The sequence below is a fragment of the Elephantulus edwardii genome, unplaced genomic scaffold, assembly GCF_000299155.1.
Source record: "Elephantulus edwardii isolate Elephantulus edwardi_28Jun2011 unplaced genomic scaffold, EleEdw1.0 scaffold00037, whole genome shotgun sequence".
Classification (NCBI taxonomy): domain Eukaryota; kingdom Metazoa; phylum Chordata; class Mammalia; order Macroscelidea; family Macroscelididae; genus Elephantulus; species Elephantulus edwardii.
In genome coordinates, this window is record NW_006399787.1 from 8,180,358 (window position 1) to 8,189,248 (window position 8,891).

The window sequence follows — 8,891 nt, forward strand, 5'->3', positions numbered from 1 at the left end:
TGGCTCTGTTGACAACAGCTTCTTAGTCTAGAGATAGGTTTCACAAGAGCACAATTAAGTGCTCCGGGATTCCCATTCTTCTCAATGTTAGCTATAACTTGTTATGATCCACGTAGTCAAATGCTTTTGCATAATCAATAAAGCGTAAATAGACATTATTCTGGTATTCTTTACTTTCAGCCAGGATCCATCTGACATCAGCAATGATATATTTTAGTCCTGATAATTATGACTTTCTCAGCTCTAGTCCTCCAAAACTTGGGCAAAAGGCTTTTTAGAGGGGAGGATTTGAAGTACTTGTTGCAGAAGATCAAAGACTACAGCCTTAAATATGGATTGCATCTTAATGTCAAGAAAACAAAAATAGTAGCCACTAGACCTCTAGGCAACATCACAATAGAGAAAGAAAAGATTGAGATTATCAATGATTTCATCTTACTTGGATCCACAGTCAGTACACTTGGTACTTGCAGTCAAGAGATCAGTAGATGTTTTGCACTGGGAAGTCTACAGTTAGGGATCTCTCCAAATGACTAAATAGCACTGATAAAAAAAAATAGCACTGATGTCAGTTTAAGGTGCACCTGATTCAGACTATGGTCTTTTTAATCACTTGTTATGTATCTGAGAGCTGGACAATGACTAAGGATGACAGAAGAATGTTTGATGTCTTTGAACTGTGTTATTGAAGAGTGCTGGATATTCCATGGACTGCCAAAAGAACAAACATCTCTTGGAGAAAATATGCTCTTGGAGGCAAAGATGATGAAGCTTTGTCTCACATACTTTGGACATGTTGCTAGGAGTGGCTATTCCTTGGAGAGAGACATCATGCTTAGGAAGGTGGAGGGATGGTGAAGGAAAGGAAGACCTTAACCACACAGTGACCACAGCAGTGGGCTTGCGGGTATGGGACAAGGACAAAGGTTCAGGTCTGCTCATAGGATCGCTGTGAGTCGTACTTGACTTGATGACACCTAGCAACAAAATCAACCTGGCTATTTTGGTGATATATACAGGTAACTAGTGACTGCTATGCTGGACAATGCAGATGCAGAACGTATGCATCACTACAAAAGAAACCCAGGCATTGCTGTTGAGTCAGAACTGACTCACAACTGACTACAGTGGATTTTAGGAGGCCATCCATCTCACAAGAAGAAATTGCACTTCTTTCTCCCTCGGAATCCCTGGGGGATTAGAATCTGCACAGATGAGCTGCCTTTCTTTGAGTTACCAGCACAACTCTCTATAGACTACACCACCAGTGGCTAGTAAAATAAAGAAGGATATCTAGGCAGTAGTTACAAATAACTGTTATTATCATCCACACGTAGGCACCTTGCCTTTGAGGAAAGCCCTCTACATGATCTATGAAGTAGTCTTGTCTAATCAAAACTGAATGGAGGGCAAGCTTCCTGACCTAACTACCCAACTGTAGGGGACTCAAACCTGTGAAACAGAACCATAAGGGGTTCTTCAGCAGAATCCAGGCCAAAGGAAACTACAGGTCAAATAACCCTCCATAAATAAATTTTTAGTCCAAAGAGGAATAAAGGAGAGGAAATGAGGAAAAGACGGGAACATTTTAGAGGAGATCTAAGAGACCTTCAACTACAGTGTATGGCATTATGAAATGAACATATGATTTAAAACATATAGAATCAGGACAATTTGAGCACCAGTTATCCAGTGAATAAGGGGGAAGAAATGTTGAGTTTTTCTATATTTGGATAATGATTTTTTTAAATAATGAATTTTTAAAGACTGTGTTTTGGTGACATATATTGACCTTGCTTGTTGAAACTGAGGAGGACCTGAAGTACTTGCTGCAGAAGGTTAAGGACTGCAGCCTTCAATATGGATTGACTTTCAACATTAAGAAAACAAAGATTCTCACCACTGGGATGATTGACAGCATCATGATAAACAATGAAGAGACTGAGATTGTTAACAGCTTCAGCTTGCTTGGTTACACAATCAACACTCTTGGTACTAGCAGCCAACAAATAAAAAAGAGAATTGCACTGGAAAAATCTGCTGTCAGGGACCTCGCCAGAGTACTGAAGAACAATGATGTCAGTCTAGAAACTAAGGTACCCCTCATACAGGTCATGGTCTTCTCAATTACTTGCTATGCATCAGAGAGCTGGACAATGACTAAATATGACAGAAAAAGAGTTGATGCCTTTGAGTTGTGATGTTGGAGAAGGGTATTGAATATACCAGGGACTGCTAAGAGAACACACAGGTTCAACCTGGAGAAGGTGAAACCAGGCTACTCCTTGGACACAAGGGTTTTGAAACTTCATCTAACATACTTTGTGCCTGTTGCAAGGAGGGACCAGTCTTTGGTAGGGATATCATGTTTGGGAGGGTGGAGGGAAAGCACAAGAGAGGGAGACCCTCAATGAGATGGACTGATTCAGTGACTGGGGTAATGAAGGTAGGTGTGTCAGAGACAATAAAGTTGGCACAGGATAGAGCAGAATTCAGAGCTGTTGTACATAGGCTCACTATGAGTCACAAGCAACTAGACAGCACCTATCAATAACATGTTTTGGTGATGTATACTGAAATAATTAGCGATAAAATGGTGTCAAGAGCTTACTTAACAATAACTGGGGTGGGAAAGTTGTTGGGAATACAGAGGATCACAGAGTAGCTATGAATTGGACACTGTTGAAACCAGGTGATGGATATAAAAGGTTCATTCTATTTCTTTTTTCTGTTTCAATAAGTTTGCAATGGAATGGGAAATAAAGATACAAAAGCCAAGTGCTGAACAGATCATTTGAGAAGCTGGACTTTATGAAGAATGTAGCATCAGGATTGGAGGAAAATCTGCTGTTAGGGACTGCTCCAGAGTGCTAATGAGCAATGATATTAGTCTAGAGATTAAGGTGTACCTGATCCAGGCCATGATCTTTGCAATTACTTGCTATGCATCAGAGAGCTGGACAATGACTAAGGATGACAGAAGAAAAATTGATGTCTTTGAGTTGGTGCTGGAGAAGAGTCTTGAACGTCCCATGGGCCTCCAAGCAAACAAATAGGTCTGTCAAAATAACAAATAGGAGAGGGTGAAACCAAGTTTCTCCTTGGAGGCTAGGATTTTTAAGCTCCATCTCACATACTTTGGGCATGTTTTCAGGAGGGACCAGTCCTTGGAGAAAGACACTTTGCTTGGGTAGTGGGTCAATGCAGGAGAGGAAGAAGCTGGATGAGATGGATTGACACAGGTTGCCTCAGGATAGGGCAAAGTTCAGATCCATCATATGAGTCATAGTTGGCTCGATGGCACACAATAATGACAGTAAGAAGAACAAATTAGACACTGTGTTTTTCTTTTCATTTTGGCTGAGAGAGGGGCAGCCCCAGAAGACCTTGGTATGCAGAAGCAGTTCTGAGAGCCTAAGAATTCCTGCATTGGCTTCTAGAAGGCCTTGACCTTTTGGCTTTCATGAAGATATTAAGACCACCACCCTTGACCTGGACTCTCAGACAATCAAGTCCAGTGGACTTTTTAAGGGGACTTGGTGCCTCTCAGATACATGCTTCCCATCCTAGTTTCATAATTTGATTTGCTTCCAGAAAGATTTACATCCTTAAAAATCCTATGGGACACTTAGACTCTTGTCTTAAAGGATTGCTGTGAGTCATCTTGATGACATCATCATCATCTCATCTCATCACCAACAAATCGGAACTGACTCATACCTGACTCTTCAGCAGGTTTCTAAGGCTGAAAATCACGCATGAGGGTATAGTTCATTTTTCTCTGTAAAGCTGCTAGTGGATTTGAACTGGGAAAGAGGCTCAGCCTTTGGGTTAGTGACATAGATCCTTGTTGACCAGAGTTTGCTGAGTTGATGGCGGTAGGTTTATCATTGAATCTACTACACGTGAGAAGGAGCTCTGGTGGCCCAGTTCTGAGGAGTTGCACCGGCAACTCAAAGGGCAGGCAGTTTGCCTCACGGGAGAAAGATGGGCAATCTCCTCTCATACACAATGTACTGCCTCTGAACACGCACTGGAGGGTCAGCTATGGGTCAGTTCTGGCTCAATGGTACACAGAAACTAGAAGTGAGAACTATTACAACCCTATTTTCCCTGAGAGGAAACTGAGGATAAGGATTGAATTAAAGTTTTCCACATAGCAGAGGCAGAATTTGGACACAGGCAATCTGTCTCCAGAGCCTGAGTCCTAAATCTCTAAGCCCCACTAGCCTTCAGAAAAGCAGGATGGGCAGGCCCAACCCACAAGAGGTGCTTCCACAGGTCAATGGGAATCCCTTGAGAGTTTTTGATCAAGGATGACCCAAGCACCCGCCCAGTGCCACATTTAAGCTGTTTCCAGTGACACCCTTTATCTCAGCCAGGCACCCTGACCTTGTTTTATATTCAGTCCCCAGAACAACATCGCCAGAATTTCACTTCCACAATCTCCTAGTCACAGCACAAGAAAGTTCCCTTCACTTCAATGCCACCACCACTGTCACCCTGAAACCCAGTCTAATTCCTGGACCTGTGAGGTTTCTGTGTCTTATCTGGTGTCCAATTCCCCAAAACCACATGCTCTCTCCCAACCCCACCACACCCCCATTGCCATCAAGTCAATTATGACTCATGACAATCCTGGTGTCACACAGTAGACCTGTGCGGCATTTTCCGGGCAGTAATCCTTACAGCAGGAGATCCCCATGCCTTTCTTCTGTGGCCGCTGGGTGGCTCTGAATCTCTTTTCAATTTGTAGCCTCACAAAAGCCATTTGAATTATTTGTGGCCCCTGCCTGGTGCCCAAGTCCACTGCCATTGTGTCAATTCGGACTCATTGTGACCCTGGGGGACAGGGTAGAACTTCCAAGCAGTGTTTCCAAGGTGGCAATCTACCACCGGCCTTTTGTTTAAATGGATTTTGGGGTAGTGCTTAACCACTCTGTCACGAGGTTGACAATAACTTCTGCTCTCCTATTCTATTCCTTTCCTCTTCCCCTCTTTTTTCCTGCCCCTTTTCCCCATTGCTCTGTTTCTTCTCTTCTTCATTCATTGACTTTCTCTCACTAAAACTCAAACTCATGGCCACTGAGTTGGGACCTACTAATGGCTGGCTCTCAGTGGGCTTTTGGAGGCTCCCAATAGCACACGAGGAGACTGCTCAGCTTTCTCCTCAGAGCTGCTGGTGGGCTGGAAGGAACAGAGGCTCTGCCTTTGGGTTGGCAGGGCAATTGTCTCTAGACTATGTCTCCAGAGTGCCCGACGCCAGCAGAGCTCCAGGACTGCTTGAATGTGAACAATCTCATCTCTCACAACATCCTTTAAACTTTTGTTTAAATTGAAGGAAAGCTCTTTGGCCAATGATTAGTCTCTGTGCACTGCACTTCCCTCCTCTCTAGCTTCCCCACCTTAATTCTATCTTCTATCCCTTATTCTCCCCACAGATGCAATCCCCCCAGGACCCCACCTGGCACACAGCCATGCCCCTGAGCTTATCCTAGGAGCAGGCCAAGGAACCTGCCAAGTAGGGGCTATAAACATAATGGAGCTGGCAGGACCTCCTCCCCAGGGCGTGAGGCCGTCACTCACTGTCGCTAACAGGCTGTGTCCCCAACTCCCTTTGCTGTGCTTGTGGGGGCTTAGGGGAGCCTGAGCGAAGGAACTTTTATGCACCTCAGAGGTGTTTTGTCTTCCTGTTTCTGCTGCAATTCCCTTGTCCTGCTCCAGCCTCCACTGGCTGCTTACAAGAGTTTCTGTCTGCAATGAGTCTCCTTCGCTCAGCACATACTCATAAATTAGCAAGAAGCAGCAAGCACGCCACTTACAGAGGAGGAGCAGGCCAGGCCGGCTCACAACCTGAAAGGCAGCATCCTGGAAAACAGCTGCCCAGTCTGTGATGACTAGAGCTACAGAGTGTGGTCTCCAATCTGCCTCCCACCCCAGGCTCTGATCTCCAAGTAAAATAAACTCACTCTAGTACTAGACAAATTCAGCCTATGTATCTCATTCATCCTCAGAATGGGCCGTTGCCCTGATGAGTCAGTGCCCACGTTCACACGGCGTAAGTGGCTGCAATGCTCTGCTAACCATGAGACTGCTTCAGTCTGCACAGGGAACCCACAGCTTCAAGAAGACCCAAGAGCTCTGGTGGCCTAGTGGTAAGAAGCAGCACTGCAATCCCAGAGATACAGGGTTCGAATCCACCAAATGCTCCTTCCTGGAGAAGGAGAGGCAATCTCCTCCTGTACCAGTCAGATCCAATTTGACTGCGCACACACACACACACACACACACACACACACACACAAAATAATAAGAAGACCTAAGAGACAGTGATGGCCACCAGATCTTGCTCACTCTTTGACTTGTCACGTAAAGCTGTGTGACGTCACATGGCAGACACTGTAGACTGACTGTCTGAAGTCAACCAGGAGCCTTGCTTGATTTCTGATCGAATAATTTGAGTTGCTGGATTACACTTCAACATCAAGAAAACAAAAGTCTTTACCACTGGACTTATAGGCAACAGCATGATGGAGGAAAGATTGAAGTTATCAATGACTTTGTTTTGCTTTGGATCCACACTCAGCACCCATGGTTACAGCAGTCAAAAAGTGTCACATCACAAAAGATGTGTTGCAGTGAGAAAAATCTGTTGTCAAAGATCTCTCCTGGAAGGCTGAAGAGCAACAATGTCAATTTAAAAACTAAAGATGTGCTCAACCCAAGCTTTGGTATTTGGGACTGCCGTGTATGCATCTGGAAGTTGGACAATGAATAAGGATGACAGAAGCATAATTGATACCTTAGAATTCTGGTGTCGGTGAGGAAACCGAACATCCCTTGAGCTCCCAAAAGAACAAATAAATCTGTCTTGAAGGAAATGCAAACTGGGTGCTCCTTAGAGGCAAGAATGGTGACACTTTCTCTCCGGTACTTGGATATGTCACCAGAAGAGTTTGGTCTTTGGAAAAATCATCATGCTGGAGAAAGTGGAGGGTCAGAGAAAGAGAGGACCACCTTTAACAATGTGGATTGACAGTGAGCATAACAGTAGCCTTGGTCATGTTGGAAATGGGAAGGATGGCGCAGGATGAGGATGGCAGGGTTCAGATCTGTTGTTCACAGGATTACTGTGAGCCATGTTTGACTCAGTGGCATACAACAAACATGAGAACTGTTTCTTTTGCAACTAGAGATGACCACGATGCTCATGTATCCCTGATTTCACCAGTGGCATGCAAGGAGAAGTTTGTAGAAAACTCCAAGGAAGAGCTGTCCTCCTGTGTAGAAAAGGTTTTCCGCCCACAGGATTGCCTTCTGTTTAGTGTAGTGGCATGAGAATATGATATTAGGAGCTTTGACAACCACCTTGTGAACATTGAGGAAAGAAGCTTCAGGACAAGAGACAACCTGTCTGAGGACATAATGAGCCTGCACCTCCAGACTTCACCTCCCGCTGCCAGCTCTACTCTGTCCTACAGAGGTGCTATCCGTTGGAAGTGACTTGAAGGAAATGGGCTATTTGTATCTGGCACATCGCGGCCCTGACTGGCCCCTCAAGTGTAAGTAACCACAGGGTTCACCTAGTGGAAGCATAGGTTCACCATGTAAACAATACCCTCTCTGCACCATTCAGTGGGCATCACCATTCACTGATGCCTGATGCCTTCCTTGAATGGCAGTTCTTTTTAAAATCCTCTCTCTTTTCTGACTACATGACACCTTCCATGGAAGTAAGACTGCTGATTCGCTCATTTTAAAATAGAAATAGTAGCCTGTATTGTCCAGTTGGACACGATGAACTCACTCTCACAGGGTGGATTACCCAAAGGCAAGGGTAGCCCAGGCTGACTTGTGCTTCTGTGCTAATCTGTAGTGAAACGTTTCACATGGTTTTCACCACATAAAAAAGATGTGACATGTTTCACAATCGATTGTGATTGACTCATTGCCAGGGAGTCAGAACTGACTCATAGCTGACCCTCCAGAAGATTCCCAAGGATGTAAACTGCACTAGAAGAGACTGCCCGTCTTTCTCCCAGGGAGCTGCGGTTGGATTTGAACCTCCGGAGAGGCAGCACTTCTGGGTTAGCAGAGCAACTCCCTACAAACTACACCACCAGAGCTCCCTAGATCAGTGAATAAACACGAGTAAATCCCCAAACACGTGACATTTAAAAACCTGCCTGTGATCTGGAAGGTTAACCGGAACTGGGGAAGTTGTACGTGGAAGCCGCGGAAGAGGAGACCGAAAGGAGGCAGAGCACGCCCTATGGAGCCTGAGATGGAACACGTGTTATACCAGGATGACTGGGTTCTACCAGGATGGTGAAGAGCATCTTCCACCCAAAGTCGACCAGCTCTGAACCAGCATCATTGGCTTTCACTTAGTCTATGGAACACAGGGAGCTCTGCTGGCTTAGTGACAAGGAATCACGCTGCCAAGCCAAAAGTACGACAGCACCTAACAACAACAACAAACCCGTGCAAGGAGCCCTAGTGGCACTGCGGTTCAGCAATCAGTCACTTAGCAAACCGTCAGCAGTTGAAAGCTACTGCTCCTTGGGAGAAAGACGCGGCAGCTTGTTTCCATAAGCAATGTTAGCAGTCATTGAACTGACTCCAGCTCAAAGCAATTCAATGCACAACAGAACATCATCTTGCCACATCCTGGGCCACCTTTAACATCTCTGCTGTGCTGAAGCCCAAACACCAGTGCGCCAGCTCTACTCTGTCCTACAGAGGTGCTGTCTGTTGGAAGTGACTTGAAAGGAGTGGGTTATTTGTATCTGGTACATCATGGGCCCTGACTGGCCCCTCAAGTGTAAGTAACCACAGGGTTCTATTGGGTTCACCTAGTGGAACCATAGATTCACCATGTAAATAAACTC